We start from the raw sequence: 18,458 nt of genomic DNA on the forward strand, positions 1-18,458 counted from the left end.
ATAGAACATGTTTTTAGTTGATTTTAAAAGTCAATTTAGAAGGATTAACTTTTATTTGCGAACAAGTTTAGAATTAACTAAATTATGTTCTAGTGATTACAAGTTTAAACCTTCGAATAAGATTGTAAACCTTCGAATAAGATAGCTTTATATGTATGAATCGAATGATGTTATGAACATCATTACTACCTCAAGTTCCTTGGATAAACCTACTGGAAATAAGAAAAATGGATCTAGCTTCAAAGGATCCTTGGATGGCTTGAAAGTTCTTGAAGCAGAATCATGACACGAAAACAATTTCAAGTAAGATTTCCACTCGAAATAAGATTGTTATAGTTACAGAAATTGAGTTAAAGTTTGAATATGATTATTACCTTGTATTAGAAAGATAACCTACTGTAAGTAACAAAGGTTTCTTGATCTTGGATGATTACTTGGAATGGATTTAGAAAACTTGGAAGTAAACTTGCAATCTTGGAAGTATTCTTGATTTTATGAAACTAGAACTTTTGGAATTTATGAAGAACACTTAAAACTTGAAGATAGAACTTGAGAGAGATCAATTAGATGAAGAAAATTGAAGAATGAAAGTGTTTGGAGGTATTTTTGGTCATTGGTGTATGGATTAGATATAAAGGATATGTAATTTTGTTTTCATGTAAATAAGTCATGAATGATTACTCATATTTTTGTAATTTTATGAGATATTTCATGCTAGTTGCCAAATGATGGTTTCCACATATGTTAGGTGACTCACATGGGCTGCTAAGAGCTGATCATTGGAGTGTATATACCAATAGTACATACATCTAAAAGCTGTGTATTGTACGAGTACGAATACGGGTGCATACGAGTAGAATTGTTGATGAAACTGAACGAGGATGTAATTGTAAGAATTTTTGTTAAGTAGAAGTATTTTGATAAGTGTCTTGAAGTCTTTCAAAAGTGTATGAATACATATTAAAACACTACATGTATATACATTTTAACTGAGTCGTTAAGTCATCGTTAGTCGTTACATGTGAATGTTGTTTTGAAACCTTTAGGTTAACGATCTTGTTGAATGTTGTTAACCCATTGTTTATTATAACAAATGAGATGTTAAATTGTTATATTATCATGATATTATGATATATAATATATCTTAGTATGATATATATACAGTTAAATGTCGTTACAACGATAATCGTTACATATATGTCTCGTTTCGAAATCATTAAGTTAGTAGTCTTATTTTTACATATGTATTTCATTGTTAATACACTTAATAATATATTTACTTATCATTTAACATAATTAACCAAGTGTATCAATATCTTAATATGATTCATATGTACCTAGTAAGACGTTGTTATAACGATAATCGTTATATATATCGTTTTCGAGTTTCTTAAATTAATAGTCTCATTTTTATGTATATAACTCAATGTTAAAATACCTAATGAGATACATACTTATAATAAAATCATGTTAACTATATATATAACCATATATATGTCATCGTATAGTTTTTACAAGTTTTAACGTTTCGTGAATCACCGGTCAACTTGGGTGGTCAATTGTCTATATGAAACCTATTTCAATTAATCAAGTCTTAACAAATTTGATTGCTTAACATGTTGGAAACACTTAATCATGTAAATAACAATTTCATTTAATATATATATATAAACATGGAAAAGTTCGGGTCACTACAATCGGTAGTTTTTCGCTGATTCATGAGCTCGTACTTGGCATCAACTTCATCGTAGGAAGGAGATCGGGATATTTTCTTTGACGGCCCAGTTTCTTCAAGACATTTCCTCTTATCTTTATTCCTCGGGGTTGGATAGTATTCAGGAGACCCATGTAACTTTAGAGTAGTATTTGGGCTATAATTTGGTGAGGGAGGACCACCAAAGCCATAAGGTGGACTTTGGACTGGTCTTTCTGTGGAAGACCTTTCAGTATCTTTTTCAGTTGGCTTGAAAAGATTCATTTTGGTCGTTTGATGATAATTAGACATCCTAACATTAGGAAGGAGATTTTGATCAGTTTTAGGATAGGATTGTAAGGCATATGTTTTAAGATTACAAGGCAATCCTAAGTGCTTTAAAGTCTAAGGCAGGAAAGGTTATAGTTTCCTAGATTGCTAAGGCACCCTAGCTAACAAGTAAGGCACACATAAAAATGCAATCCTGGTTCTCTATAACAGCCTGGTTATGCTCTGATACCAATCTGTAACGTCCTCCCAATAGGGTCTGGAAGGAATGTCACTAATATCAAAACATACCAACATATTATAATAAACGAGAACAATACTAAATGATGAATTTAACTTTAATGAGTACGCAGCGGAAAATGAAATGTCGTTACAATGACAGGAATAACAATAACGTAAATGTTCACATGCAGAAGTAATAAATGCGATATCTCTTGATCCTATGTCTAAGTAGCATCACATAAGCAGTAAGTATAAGAGCTTGAATCAAACAGCACCTGAGACAAAACATACTAAAGTGTCAGCCAAAAAGGTTGAGTGAAGTTCATAGGTTTAACAAAAAGTTTTTCGTTGTTTTAGACCACAAGATTTAGTTTGTAAAGTTGATCTCCCGCAGGATCAAAAAGTTATGCCAATGCGTGATATTTAGACTAAACGTTTAAGTTTGCCCCATGACAAGTTGTGTCTGTCCTTGTCGGTTTAATTTCATTATTAAGTAATACAAAGACTTAGTCAAATGTATCGGGGACGTTACTCCCGATAGGCCTACCCTCAATAATTAAGCATGCAGCAGCAATTAAAAATATCACTGTAGGGACTTAGTCGGACATAGCCGGGTATAGCATAGTTTAACAGTTTGGTACTTGTGTCTAAAGTGTAAAAAGTAAAAACAGCATGTGTCTCACCCCAAGTAAAAGTAAGTAAGTTTGCTAGCAATTAAAGAGGGGCTATGAATTCACCTTAGTAAGTAGAGAGAGGGTTATTCCTCGGAATAGAGAGTTGAACGAGTGAGCAGGAAAGTCAACCTATTGACATTTAAGAGTAGTTAAGTGTTTTGCTCATGTTTAAGTTTAAGTATGTGTTTAAGTATAGTTTGTTTTACTAAGTTTCTACTTTTAGAAAGTTTCCATTTTTAGAAAGTTTCTTATTTTAGTAGGTTCCTTATTCTAGTAAGTTTCTATGACTAGAGAGTTTCTACTTAAAGAGTGTTTTCCATTTTAGAATACTTGTCGTATTAGATAAGCTTCCAATCACCCCTTTCCCTTCGAATGGCCAATTCAGATCTAGGGGCTTGAGCTGTAGGACCCTTTAAATCGAAAATCCAAACCCTCTGCCTAGAATCTCGTAGAAACCATTCGTCAAGAAAGTTCGAAGATCTATACATCTCTAATACATATTCCAAAATATTTTTATGTTACAATATAAGTAGTAGGTTATAGGTGCTAGTAATAGTAATAGTGTATACATGTTATTTATTTTATTTTTAATTGCATATAATTTATAACATTATTTACATGTTTCGGTAAAAATAATAACTAAAGTAAAAAGTAAAAAGTAAAAAGTAAAAGTAAAAAGTAAAAATAAAAAGTAAGAAAAGAATACTTACTAGTAGTAATTCTTCAAAGAGAGAATGAGAGAAATTTTGGTGTGAGTTTGAATGAGAAATGGGGGGTATTTATACTTGAAAAAATTAGGTAAAAAGAATAAAATAATTAAAAGAAAAAGAAATATTTTAATTTTTAATGGGATTTTAAAATTCAAAAGTATTAAATGTTAGGTGATGGGATAATGCACAAAATAAAATAATAAAAGTAGTTTTTCCATTATAATTTTTAATTAAAAGTAATTTATTTATTTATTTATTTTTTAATTCATTTATTTTAAGGATTTCTTTTTTTTATATATATAAATAAACAAATTGATTTAGTGCTTTTTCAAGAGTATTTGTCAATAATATATATATATATATATATATATATATATATATATATATATATATATATATATATATATATATATATATATATATTAATAAATACAAATTTTGCATAAAATAATAAATAATTCGGTATTTTGTATTTTTAATAATAATTATCATTTTAATTATTAAACTATAGTTTTAGTAAGTTTGTAAATATTATTATATTTATATATAATTGAATTTATTATATAGTTAAATATATAATACATTAACTAAATAATAAAAGTGATACAAAGTTTATATACTTAGTTAAATTATGTCAAATTATATAAATTAATAATATATTATTTATTTAAGCGTACATTGTTGACAAAATTACTATTCGGTCAATATTTAATTGTATATAACAACCCTTAATACATATAGTCAGACAGATAACCCTAGGGTTAATTCAGTAAATTTAGAAGTCGAAAAATGAGGGTTGTTACAATTTGAGTGAAGTTTATTTAAGGTTTTTTATAAAAATGTTGATTTGACACTTTACCCCCTGTTTGGGGGGTTGATTTTAATTTTTGAACAAAGTGTGGGGGCCTTTTTTGGGGAAAAAAAGATGAAAGGACAAAAATACCCTCGGTACTATTCATGACTTTTGTCTAATAGATAATATAGTAATAGTAATATTTGGGAATAAAAGTAGAGTTTGTGAAGATAAAGCCTCTTATCTTTGGAAGAATGGGCAAGGTGATTAAGCAACCGTACTAAGTGTAATTTCTACATGATCACAACTAATGAGGTCCGCAAGTTTCACATCTCTACATGTGATACATCAAATATAAGTTCTTGTGGTCCAGTAAATTTATCCCGAGAAGAATACTTGGCAATTGCAATCTGGTTGAAATATGTATTACACATGTTTAATGTTGTATCATGTTGCATATATATAAAGTTATTATCTAACTTCGTTACCACATGTTTAACGTTGTATCGGGTGTATTTGCTGATATTCGGATCCGTTATGTTATTATGTTAGTTTGCCAAAAATAAAAGATATAATGTTAAAACATATCTTAGGAAACATTTTCTCTCGTTCCTTGTTTTAAACCCTAAAGTGCGTCGCTACCTCATTTTCCATCGTCTCCCATCACTTGGCTACCTTCGATCTTCGTTGTGGTTTTATGATCATTGTCTTCTTTCTCCTCCAGCCACTGACATCTTGCCGATGGCTTGGTTCTCTCTCGTATTTTTGTATCTTCTTTCCGACGATCGACGTGGATGTCGGCCGTTATGCTCTCCTTTGCCATCATTCTTGTGGCTATTATGGGTAGTTCGTTTGATGTTCTTTTTTCATGGCCTCTTCTTGTCTCTGCCACGAAGGAGGTTGTGATATCCCTGGATCTGGCCATAAATGAACTCTCCGGTCGCAGAAGTTTTTGTCTCGACGTTACTAGGCCTTTTGTGTGTTGGAGTTGTTTCTATACGTCGGATCTAGGTGCTTTTTGGGATATTTTTGTGATGTGTGCTTCGCCGGAATCTGCTCGTTTGTTGCCGGATTCTTTTTCTCCGATGTCTTTCGCTTGGAAGCCAGCTGACGAATTCATGTTTGGAATACTTTTTTTTTTTTTTTGCATGGGTATTCAGATCTGGAGTTTTTTTGTTTGAATCCTGGTTTGGTGGTGTTAAGAAGTGGTGGTTTGTTCCTGTGTTTTTCGGCCGACAGCTTCTTTGCTTAGGCACTTGTGGATTTTCTCGGGGGCTGTCTGCAGCAATGTTATAGCTATTTTTTCTTCTTTTTAGTTCAGTCAGTTGATAGATTTTCTTTGTTGGGCATGTTTAGACTAGGTTGTTTCCTGTTTTGCCTCGGTTGGTTGTCTTATTGTATCGGTTTTACTTGTTGATCTTCGGATTCATTATATGTTATTACGTTATTTTGGCAAAATTAAAAAAGACAACTGAAAAGAATGTACACCATGTGATCAAATCGGTTTCTAACAGCTCTTGCTAATTGAAAAAAATATAACTAAAAGGTAACTTACTTACTATCAATGCCCTGGTAAGTTTATACCTTGCTAAACATCTTGTGGTGGTGATGGAAATGATAGAAAATAATCATGTAATAATTTGCTTAAGTATCGTACATTTGAGTAAAAATATTTGTTTTTCTCGAAGAATTGAGCGTAAAACCTCCTTCGATAACTTATTGTACAGGTGAAAGTGACGTGCTTTTTTTTTTTTTTTTAAATTATAAGAAATGTACAAGAGGAAGCAAGTCTCAAGGACATAAAGAAACTTAAGAGTAATTTATGCTTGAAAATGCTAACCTACTTGTTCACCCAATTCTAAGAGAAAATTCTTCTATGGGTGTGTTTGAACGAAAGTAGCTGGAGCTGGAGCTTATAGCTGGAGCTGGAGCTTATGAGCAGGAGCTGGAGCTGGAGCTTATTTTTAAAGTTGGTAGCTGGAGCTTATTATTTTTTATAAATGTTTGATAAACTAGCTGGAGCTTATTTTTCAGTTCATAAGCTCTACTTTTTTTCATAAGCTACTACAAGTAGCTTATTTTTTCAAAGCTTATGATTTTCATAAGCTCTACTTTTTTTGTCTACCAAACGAAGCTTATGACTTGGAGCTTATTAAAATCATAAGCTCAAGCTCCCATAAGCTTCCATAAGCTCCAATAAGCTATGCGCCAAACACACCCTATAGCACAAATTGTTAGAGCACCAGGAGTCGAACGAAAATACCACCGTTACCATGATTTAACGGTGGGGACGGTGGCTCCGCCCCGCCGTTAAATCGGCGTTAAATCCCTTTCACGGTGGCCACCGTTACCAGGCCGACGCTGTATCTACTTTTTTTTTCTTTTTCTTTTTTTTTTCTTTTCTTTCTTCTTTTTCTTTATTTGCTTTTTTTTTTTATATTTGGAGGCTGTAATGAAGAAGGGGAGAAGAAGTGCAGGTTGAAATGAAGGAGAGAAGTAGAAGAGAGACACAAAAAGAGGGTATAGGTATTATCCTATATTTGTTATAAAATAAATTAAAATTAATAATTTTAATAAATAAAAAATAATTTAAGTATTGTATTTTTTTAAGTATTGTTTTTTTTAAGTAATGTAATTTTTTTATTAATGAAATTTAGTATTGCATTTGTTTTTATATTTTTAATATATAATTAAACTAAATAATATTATTAAAAGTATTAAAAAAATAATTAAATAATGATTTAACACTGAACCATTTCCCCTGTTTTGACCTCAGTGTTAAATCTAGTGTTAAATTTAACACTGAGATTTAACACCGAACGACTCCCTATGCTCTTAGAATTAAAATTTTAAAAAATTAATTTAATTATAATAAACAGCTATAGCCGTTCAAAGATGTTAATGACAGACAACCGATGTCATTATGATGTTAGAGACTTAAAAGTTAGTTGTAATTGACTTGTGTGTATGAAAAGTCCATCGATGTTGGGCCTAAGTCTAATATGTGAATGGACTAATATCCAATTAGTTGGCATCAAATGCAGCTGTCTTGTGGTCACTCATCTTTTATTTCTTTTAGGATTATATCCATCGTTTCGTGCAACTACCAGTAGATTAAGCCACTCCAATAGCACTTGGCTACAATACATGTACCACCTTTCATGCTTTTGGTACAACTATTAAACTAACACCCACTTGACACAACGAGCGGGCCTACATTTTGTCAGTATAATTGTCGACTCATCCATCTAAACTTTCAGAAAATATTTAAAGTGTTTTGAACTTTTATAAGTTGCGTGATAAACATGTAACATGCCAAGACATATGTGTATAATATACGAAGTATATATTAAATTAAATGATAAAAATAATACAGAGTAATAAAAAAAAATGTCATGTTGTTTTGAGAACGTTGAATATATTAATGTGGAACATTTATTATGACAAGAATAATTACAATAACAGATAAATTAATGTCGACCTCCTCACAGTAGCTGTTAGGTATACGTACGAACTCTAGTTGAATGCCTTAGGTGTGGTCACTAAAAGGGTCGAAAATAATGAGATACCAGATTAATTCTATACTTGTTTTTTTTTTAAGCAAGGATACCATATTAATTGGTGTATATTTAAGTTGATTAACCGAAGTCTATAAACCATGAGTGTGGTGGTTGAATGGTTATGACTCTGGTCTTCCATAGTGGAGGTCATGGGTTCGATTCCAGGCACCCGCAGTTATCCACTCATGGTCACGGAGGTTCGCCTGCAATGACTCCGGGCTGCTCGCGTAGCGAGTAGTTGTTGGTGATTTTAGTGTCATCGATCATTTTGTGTGATAAGGTGATTTACTTGAGACAAGTGGATTTCTAGTTAAGCTTTATAACAAGTTAGGAGAGTGTGGAGTACACGCTTGTTTAAGATAACTAAAGTCATCTAATTGAAAGGTTGTGTTTGTTAGTTGATGTCTTTTTGGCCAAAAGACACAACTAATCATGAAATGGTGGAAAATTTAATGAAATGGTGCAAGGATTCATGGAATGGTGTAACCATTCATGGCACCTCTTCATTAAAAGTTATAACTATTCATGGACACCTTTTAGCCAAAAGGTGTGACCATTCATGGTACCCTTTAGCCAAAAGGTGTAACCTTTCATACTCTATAAATAAGAGTATTTGTCTCACATTTCATGATGATGAATCTTTGAGCATTCACAATATACAAATTACCTATGTTCTTGACTTCCAATTTTAATTGCCTATATTGGAGTTGTGCCTTTGTCTTATCCCGAATAAAGATTTCGTGTAACCCTAAGGCAATCATGTATAGGGTCGAAATACTTTATCGCGAAAGTGACTACACGATTCAAAGGTTTATCCGGGCATTCAAACCGTATTCATCAATAATTCAACAAAGCGATAAAGTATTTTCGTGTGATAAACCTTTGATGGAATCGGTTAGAGAATTATGAGATTTGACGTGGAGTTCAAAAGTTGAAAACTTTTGATGATTTTGGTGGATGTACAAGTTTGTGGGCTATCATAAATCACGTGTCATCTCTGATGGATAGAGAACAAAGGAACATTAGGGGTCGGTAGTGATCATTTGACATATCATATGGTTTGGTTTCAATAATAAGTGGGATAAGTTTGCGGATTCTTTGATACAAGAAGATACAATTACTGGAATAATCAACGTACGAGTACGCAATTTCTATTCATCTTATTTAATTTTATGTTATAATTGACATTAGTTTGGTTCCACAATTTTATATGTGCGATGATCCAAACGGTTGGATATGAGAAACAAGGAAAAAGAAACGTTAATCAACATTCGTGTTTATTACTGTATATGGGGTGTGATATTATATATAATAATAAAATAATACTCCGTGATATTTGTTTCTTTTCATGTTGGTGTCTTTCGTAAAGGCACAAAAACAAAGAAATAAGTTTATTTCGTGCTTTGAATGTTGGCGAATGAAAGAGGCAAATTCAAATTTGTCATAACGTTTGACTTTTCTTTTTTGTTCCAAACGTTTAATTGAAATTTTATAACCATGACTACAAAATTTTGTGTTTTGCCACAACATTCAATTTAATTCAACCTTTGACTGTTGTAGCCATGATACAACGTGTAATCAAATTCGCAAATATTGGTTCAGTATTTGACTTTTGGTTATAAACTAAAATGATACCAACTTTGGTTCAGTGTATGAAACTTTGAACCAAGTTAACCGTCCATTTTCTTTATCAATGGAAAGCTTCAGTTATTTTCATTGAAGTTTGGGTTTTATTAATGGGTATTTGATGAAATGAAAGTGAAAAATATTTCATTTGTGTCTCATTAAGTTCTTTAAATCCCCATGAAAATTACTGAGTTTAATACCCATTATGTCAGTGATATATGGATTATGTATATGTATTAATATATGTTTTCAACATTCGTAAATTATTTATTTATGTTTTCAAAATAAAATGGATTGGTATTTCTGTTTTCAAGAGAAAAGAAGACGGGTATGGCAGTTCAAACGAATATGTCAGTTAATGAATACACATATCACATATGTGTTGTTGTCTTTAATTATTTTGGTATCTTAAAAGTTTTTCTTGATTTGAATAAAACAGTACCATGATATGTTTTTTATTTTGGCCATGGAATCCCCTGATATATGGGATATAAATACATCGCTGAAATTTTGTCATGGAGTTGATATCTGTAGTGCCTAGCATTGGGATCGGGGAGGCCATTGTTTACATGGTGCACCCATGTACGATTCGGCTAGTGTGTGGGTTGTATAAATAAAAAGGAGTGTGTTTACATATTCTTTTTGCAATTTCACGTGTACATTCCCTTGCTTTCATGTTGTTCAACAACTACAATATAAAACTTATTTTGGTAGTAATCCAAAATGTGTTGAACCTTCTGTGATGGCAAATGGTAAGAGATTCTTGTGTAATTGATTAAACTTTCTATCAAGAAGATAATCATCTACAACTTGTTAGAATATTAGACTTGGTATAGATGAAAAGTGTTCATCTACAAGTTCTTGGAATATTTAATTTGGTATAGATGATGTATCTTGGATCAAGAATCCATTGTTGAATTATTGACACTATGCCTTGATGTCTTTACTTCTTGATTTTAGAAGTGGATTGACTAAGGTATGTTAATAATTCTAATCTCACCATTCAATGTACCAATTATAGGTTTACATTGGTAACTGGACAAGTGGACATATGCAATGACTGATCAATCAAATAGCTTGAATACTCACAAGCTTCTTATGGTAAAATAAGAACTTGGTAAATTCTTGGTTAAAAGGATTGTAAAAGGGAAATTTATTGAAGTCATAATGAATAAGATTAAAAGTTCATGGAGATCCCTGGTTATGGGATGATCTATGACTAAGGCATGTAGTTAAATACAAAGAAAAGTCTAGACACTTATGCCTTAAACATGTTTTGTTTCGTGAGTTGATCACGAATGAAGTGATATCTATAGATTTTGTTGAGTTCAAACAAAATTTGAATGGATTACTTGACGAAAGGAATTAGCCCGAGACTTAAGTGCGCACAAGTCGGCTAATGATGTGGGATTGAAGTCCAACCAGATCTTCCAAAGTGAGACGCCCAATTCCCTTCTAGTACAACGCTAGGAGCTGAATTCAATGAGGTAAGCTTACTTTCTGAAGATTGAAACACATAAATATACTGATCCCAAAGTATGTGTTTAGACCCGTAAGTGGAGTAAGGTTGAAGTTTAACTTCTTAATGCCTCTTTTGAAAAATTGCATATGCGGGTGCAAGACGGAAAAGAGTTACCTATGTGAGTATGAAGTTTTGCCGCTTCAAAGAAGCTTGGACTTGGCTTCCTATATACTCATGAAAGGATATGGACGCATGGCTTATAAAAGCGTCAAGACGAACATTAGAGAAATGTAAGAAACTGATGTGTATATTATTTTATAGTTTTCAAATGAATTGAAGGGTTCAATTCTTCACGAACACCCTGATTTTCGAATTCTCGTAAATAATATACTAAGTGGAAATTCAATTCTTCACGAACATTTCCATTTACGCATTAGTTTGTGTGTTTGTTCAAGCTATTAAGTAAATCTAATGATTACACTAAAATGGGGGGGATTGTTGGTGATTTTAGTGTCATCGATCATTTTGTGTGATAAGGTGATTTACTTGAGACAAGTGGATTTCTAGTTAAGCTTTATAACAAGTTAGGAGAGTGTGGAGTACACGCTTGTTTAAGATAACTAAAGTCATCTAATTGAAAGGTTGTGTTTGTTAGTTGATGTCTTTTTGGCCAAAAGACACAACTAATCATGAAATGGTGGAAAATTTAATGAAATGGTGCAAGGATTCATGGAATGGTGTAACCATTCATGGCACCTCTTCATTAAAAGTTATAACTATTCATGGACACCTTTTAGCCAAAAGGTGTGACCATTCATGGTACCCTTTAGCCAAAAGGTGTAACCTTTCATACTCTATAAATAAGAGTATTTGTCTCACATTTCATGATGATGAATCTTTGAGCATTCACAATATACAAATTACCTATGTTCTTGACTTCCAATTTTAATTGCCTATATTGGAGTTGTGCCTTTGTCTTATCCCGAATAAAGATTTCGTGTAACCCTAAGGCAATCATGTATAGGGTCGAAATACTTTATCGCGAAAGTGACTACACGATTCAAAGGTTTATCCGGGCATTCAAACCGTATTCATCAATAATTCAACAGTAGTCGCCCTGGGATTAGTCAAGTTGACCGTTTGGATACCCAGGTAAAAAAAAAAAAACGGAAGTCTATAGATTAGTGTTGATGATAATTGAATTCGACACAACTCAGTGGCTTCATGCCCTAGGGTCCATCGTTGTCTGTAAATACGACTTTTAGCTTACTGTATTTTCTCTAGCCGAACAAGTTGGGTTTATTGTCGAAGTATTATATGTCATTTTAATCAATTATTTGGATTCATGAACTTGCAATATTAGTAAAAAGTTTGTTTTGTAGCTACAAGTGGAATTTCAAATGATCGTTAAATAACAAAATTGCAACATTTAGTGATGTGGGGCAGCTCACGGAAAGCAATATGTCGACCTGGTTTTGTTTTTGTTGTGTCATTTATGGGTGATTGGGTGTTAAAGGCTAGCTACCTTTCCAGTAATGAAAAAGATTGTAAGATTTTATTAAAAAAAATCTTTAATTCTTTTTTTAAGATTTAAAAATTTCGACACATTATTATTTTTATGATGAATGATGATGATGTTCCATCACGAGAAAAACAAAATATTGCACGAGAAGTTGAATCATAGACTCTTGACCTTTCTCAAAAGATGTTTGTTACTCGTGCACGACTCATGCTTGTTTGTACATGTAGAAAAATATAGTAAGAAATAAATATCTTAAAGGAAAATAGTGCTTACTTGCAAGTTGATAATAAGATTCATTGACACGAGTAACGATTGGGTGAACTTAATTTTCATGATATATAGAAAGGGACCCTTTGTCGTGACGAAAAAATTGGCCCCAAGTAAACATCATAACAACCCACTAATTACTGTAACTTACTATTATATTGTGTCTTTTCCCCTCTATGCTAGATTATAGTAGTAGTAATACTCCCTCCGTTTCACTACAAGTGCTCACATTTAACTTTCAAAATCTTTTTTTTCAACTTTGACCGTAAATATTTTTATTTATGTTATATATTATTTGATAAAATTTATAAAGATAAAATCGTGTTTAAAAACTCGGTCCATTCATATAGATTTATCAAATATTATATAACACATATAAAGATATTTACGATCAAAGTTAACAACAAAAGACTTTGAAAGTCAAATATAAACATTTATACTGGGACAAAGGAAGTATCATTTATTTATTATCATAATAACCAACATACATAAACTTCTTTTATACTATGACTAACATATAACCAAACACCATCTATTATAAGTTTATAACAATAATACTTATCTTCTTAAAACAAAAGGTATATCAAATAAAACAATAGATATATACACGAACCAAAAAAAAAAAAAAAATCCGTCTTCATAATCGTGACAAACATAACGATAAGTGTATGGCGGATCCATCACCTATTACTTAGTGTCTATAACGTGAATAAAATGGCAAAATTAATAAAGAGACAATAATTATGCTTCATAATGATCATAGGGGGTTCGAGCCACCACCCATTTTGAATTCCTCCACCCATCTCTGCCGACTACCGCCTCACGCCACCTCTTTTTCCATTTTATTTTTCCGTTTCCGTTTCCCTTATGATTTACTTCACCTCCACAGACTTCACTTCACTTCAATTTTTTCATCTCCAAATACCTTTGTTCTTTTACTTCACTTTACTCTATTTTGCTACTCTTTCTTCTTCTATTTTAGTGTTACCCATTCTTTTTATAATGAAATCAGCTGTTTCATTCTCTGATTTTCCGCCTCTAACGGCTAATTTCGAACAGTTTCAAAAATCGAATAATTCCTTTTCGTTCCAAACTCCGGTTGAATCTTTTGGATGGGTTCCTCCTTCGGAATCAGTCCATGCTTCACTTACCTCTGTTCCGATAGCGCCTGTGGGTTCCGATGGTTTTGAGCGGTCTGCTCAGAGAGAGTTTTCTCCGGTTAAGTCACCGGCGGTGGAGAAGGTTCATGATGGTGAAAATCAGGGTTTAACTGTCTTCATTGGACGGTTGGAGAAGGAGATTACACGGCATATGATCGAGAGTCTTTTTGGTAAAATTGGACCGATATCCGAGATCAGATTTTGGAGCTCAAGAAGGTACGCGTTTGTTTCTTTCATGGATGAGATGTCGGCGGTTAAAGCTGTGAAAACTTTAGATGGGTCACGTGTGTTTGGAAAACCCATTTTTGTGGGTTGGCCAACACGTTCTCGGGGTTCTCGGGGTGGGATGAAGTCTGGTTGTTTCTCTGGTGTACCGGTAAAAGTCCTACGATGTACTTTGTCCCCAAATGGTGAGGCTGTTGAAGGCTTGAAACTGGGCATTTTGTTGGTTGATCGTGTCCCTCTAGTCGAGACTAAGGTTAAGGAGTTCTTAATTAGGAGTAATGCTACGGTCGTGCGTATTAGTAAAGTTGGTAATTTTGCTTGTGTGGTGGTTTGCTCGGATGATGAGGGTTATAACAGGATCTTGGCGAATGAGGATCGTCAGGAGGATTTTGTGTCGATTTCTTCGTTTGAAGAGCATTTGGTGCACTTTTCACGTTTTGTTTGGATTGAAATTAGGGGAGTTCCGGCAAAGTTTGCCTCGGCTAAGAATATTCAAAAGGTGGCCGGATTGTTTGGAGTTGTTTTGTCAATGGCTAATTCTTCTACTTACGAAGGTAACGTTGGTTCATTATGCGCGTTCATAGAATCTAGTCGTGTGAAGCACATACATGAATCGGTTGTAGCGAATTTGGAAGGTGAAGGGGACTCGTCGAAATGTATTTGGGTTAATGAAGTTGGTTACTCGACGGATTTTCGGATATTTGATGCAGATATGTTCTCGAAGGAGGTGGTTTAGTGTGTTAATCGTAGCATTTGGTTTGGATCGTTTACCGGTGAGATTGATGTTGAAACTCCGTTTACTGTTTTAGAGAAGGATGTATCAGGTTTGATGTCACCAAATAACAGTACATCGAAGTTGGGGGTTAATCCGAGTCGTGATGTTCGAAATGGGTCACCCATGGTGGATGACGGAACGGGAGTGGTAGATGCGGTTATGATGGCTTCGGGTTGTTTCGATGGATGTTAGGAGCTCGGTGATGGGTACAAGGGTGTTGGCATAGATAATGGGGGAGTGAAGGAGACGGTTGGTATGGCATCGGGTGTTGATAAAGGAAAAACGCCTTATGATGATGTTGGAGTTGCAAAAAATGCGTATTCGTTGGACTTAGTTGATCAAAAGCTTAAGGGTTTAAGTTCGGAACCTTCATAAAAAAAAAAGACGACTTGAGGAAGTTTTGGCACCGGTTGCGGGTGATGAAGTTAATTGTGAACTCCTTGATAATTTGGCTAAAGTCGCTACCGGCAATAGTTTAACGACCCGTCAAAGTACACTTGACGACCATCGTTATCTTGGTCCCACAGCTTGATCATAACTCTAAATGAATTTAATAAATAACCTTTCATTCTCTATTTAAAAAACCATACATAATTTCTTAATCAAAAGTTGACCAATACAAAGTCAACAAACACCCACAATTTAATGTATCAAAATAGAATGCAAGTTAATGTTTAACAAAAGCTGCCATCTTAAATATACAGACTCTCTAAGAACAGCGAAAGCAATCAATCATGAACCTGAGAATAAAACATGCGAGTAACTGTCAACAAAAATGTTGAGTGAATTATAGGTTTAATATTGCAAACAATATTTAATTTAAACCATAAAAATTTATGTTTGAAAACATAAAGACTCATTTTGGACCACAAAATTATATGCTCAAAAACATATAAAACATTATTCCATTAACCCGTGAGCCACCTGGTAATAACTTAACAACTTCATACCCTTACCAACACCAATATAACAATATACACTGAACAGGTGTATCTTCCAAAAGTACGAAGTACTAATACATTCCGTCTGTAACTGCTAGCGCGACTAGCACAAAATGGGGCTGTCAGGGCCGATAGATCTATCCATAGGATTCGCGTTCACCAGTAGAAACCATTGATTAAAATTACCAGATTAGGGAATATTTTCGTTCGACTCATAATGAATAATTTAAATCAAATTCCACTTGTGTCCAATATATAAACTAAATTGCATGTATTCTCATCCCAAAAGATTTAAAATAGGAAATGGGACTATAACTCACCTTAACGTAAACGAAGTAATAACATAGAAACGTGAACCGCAGGAAGTAAAGTGATCAAGAATGATCACAACGCCGACCTATAAATAAAGCAGGACGATATAAATAACTAACTTAGGTCAAGTCTTAGTATGATAGCTATAGTACTTGTTGCAAGTAAACATAAAACAACACTCAGTATGCTTCGGTTTGATCAGGACAGCTTGATCACAACGTCGACCTATAAATAAAGCAGGTCGATATATATAACTAACTTAGGTCAAGTCTTAGTATGATAGCTATAGTACTTGTTGCAAATAAACATAGAACAACACTCAGTATGCTTCGGTTTGATCAGGACAGCGTTTAACACGGACTTTCTATTTTTAGAAAGTTTCTATTTTTGGCAGGTTTCCATTTCTGAAAAAATTTCTATTTTAGAAAAGTTTCTATTTTTAGAAAGTTTCTATTTTAGGAAAGTTTCTATTTTTAGAAAGTTTCTATTTTTGAAAAGTTTTTAACTTAGGAAAGTTTCCTTAATTAGAAAGTCAACAAAAGTCAACTAAAAGTCAAAGTCAACCGAAAGTCAACTCAAAAGTCAATCTTGGTCAACCATAGTCAACATTTAATTTTAAAGTATAAGTTATAATAATAATATAAGTTATAATGTTATTTAAAGTCATATATGTATAATCATGTCATAACATAAGTTTAATTAAATTAAATTGAATTAATAAAGTTAACATAAGTTTAAATGATATAATTAATATAGCATAAGTATTTAATTTATTAATTAAATATTAGTCATAACATAAGTATTATTAATTAATAATAAATTTTTAATCATATCAAAAGTATTATTAATTAATAATGAATTATTAATCATATCATAAGTATTTAATTATAATTATTAAACCATAAGTATTTAATAATTAAATCATATTTAAATAATAACTAAGTCTTATAATAATTAAATCATATTTAAATAATAACTAAGCCTTATAATAATTAGTCCCTAAGTCGTGTCCTACAACCATGAATCAACTTGGAACTTCAATCCGATCAAAATCTTGTTTTAGTCATACCGGGTGATCCGTGGCTCGAAATTCGATGACCCGAACATGAATGTTCATCCAATCATCAATCCTAACCCACTAGTACACCCTATAGACTCCAAAAGTGGTTACAGAGTCGAACCAAAACTGAACACAGTCGTTTTTATATTTTAATTCCTTGAAAACACCATTTTATGCATAACTTAAGTTCCTGGTATCGAAATAACATGAATACTGAAATGTCCCGTTCTTATTGATTAAAAACGTTCCATATTAATTGATTTCGTTGCGAGGTTTTGACCTCTATATGAGACATTTTTCAAAGACTGCATTCATTTTTAAAACAAACCATAACCTTTATTTCATAAATAAAGGTTTAAAAGCTTTACGTAGATTATCAAATAATGATAATCTAAAATATCCTGTTTACACACGACCATTACATAATGGTTTACAATACAAATATGTTACATCGAAATCAGTTTCTTGAATGCAGTTTTTACACAATATCATACAAACATGGACTCCAAATCTTGTCCTTATTTTAGTATGCAACAGCGGAAGCTCTTAGTATTCACCTGAGAATAAACATGCTTTAAACGTCAACAAAAATGTTGGTGAGTTATAGGTTTAACCTATATGTATCAAATCGTAACAATAGACCACAAGATTTCATATTTCAATACACATCCCATACATAGAGATAAAAATCATTCATATGGTGAACACCTGGTAACCGACATTAACAAGATGCATATATATAAGAATATCCCCATCATTCCGGGACACCCTTCGGATATGATATAAATTTCGAAGTACTAAAGCATCCGGTACTTTGGATGGGGTTTGTTAGGCCCAATAGATCTATCTTTAGGATTCGCGTCAATTAGGGTGTTTGTTCCCTAATTCTTAGATTACCAGACTTTAATAAAAAGGGGCATATTCGATTTTGATAATTCAACCATAGAATGTAGTTTCACGTACTTGTGTCTATTTTGTAAATCATTTATAAAAACTGCATGTATTCTCATCCCAAAATATTAGATTTTAAAAGTGGGAGTATAACTCACTTTCACATATTTTTACTTCGTCGGGAAGTAAGACTTGGCCACTGGTTTATCAAATAATGATAATCTAAAATATCATGTTTACACACGACCATTACATAATGGTTTACAATACAAATATG

This window comes from Rutidosis leptorrhynchoides, chromosome 8 (assembly GCF_046630445.1).
Source record: "Rutidosis leptorrhynchoides isolate AG116_Rl617_1_P2 chromosome 8, CSIRO_AGI_Rlap_v1, whole genome shotgun sequence".
Classification (NCBI taxonomy): Eukaryota; Viridiplantae; Streptophyta; class Magnoliopsida; order Asterales; family Asteraceae; genus Rutidosis; species Rutidosis leptorrhynchoides.